The 516-nt window shown below is 38.4% G+C and overlaps 1 protein-coding gene across 1 annotated transcript in view; it reads right to left on the bottom strand.

Moving 5' to 3' along the window:
• Positions 1-168, bottom strand: part of LOC107576224 (selenoprotein Pa-like) — a gene marked incomplete at its 3' end in the record, with an annotated part of 3,167 nt that extends 2,999 nt beyond the window's left edge. Inside the window, exon 1 of the mRNA XM_016262446.1 lies at positions 74-168. The remainder of the gene's footprint in view (positions 1-73) is intronic.
• Positions 169-516: the final 348 nt, after the last annotated feature.

Here is a 516-nt window from a genome sequence, read left to right on the forward strand (position 1 = left end):
AGAACAGCTGAAAAAGGAAGAAGAAGAAGAAATCTAAAAAATATGATATCCCATAATTGATGAGTGCACTTACTTGTTTTAGAGTCTTGAGAGTCTTCAGCAGCGATACTTTCTGGTTCTAGACAAAAACAACCCGCTCCCACACGGCTCCTCCTATTTATACTCCTCTTGTTTTTCCTGACTGAAAGCGGGGCAAAGGTCCCTCTGTCCCTGTTTCAAAAACTTTAATAGCTCACGTATTCACCCCAGAAATTACATGCATCAGCAGTGAAATATCTGTAACCTGTAATCTTAGAAGAATATCTAAGAGAATTAGTATTGGTATGTGTCTCTGCCAAAGTTTGTTTTTTCCCTTTCTAACTGTTTAATTTCTTCACTCATGTCTCTTTCACGAAAAAAAGAAAAACTGATGGCAAAGTTAAGACTTGTTTTTGTCAAAAAATGTCCAGATACTAAACGGTTAACGGACACTGCATTCCAGACTTCTTTTTCCCTAAGGGCTGAAAGTGGGGGCTG

This window comes from Sinocyclocheilus grahami, unplaced genomic scaffold (genome assembly GCF_001515645.1).
Source record: "Sinocyclocheilus grahami isolate Dianchi unplaced genomic scaffold, SAMN03320097.WGS_v1.1 scaffold3368.1, whole genome shotgun sequence".
In the NCBI taxonomy this organism is placed as follows: Eukaryota; Metazoa; Chordata; class Actinopteri; order Cypriniformes; family Cyprinidae; genus Sinocyclocheilus; species Sinocyclocheilus grahami.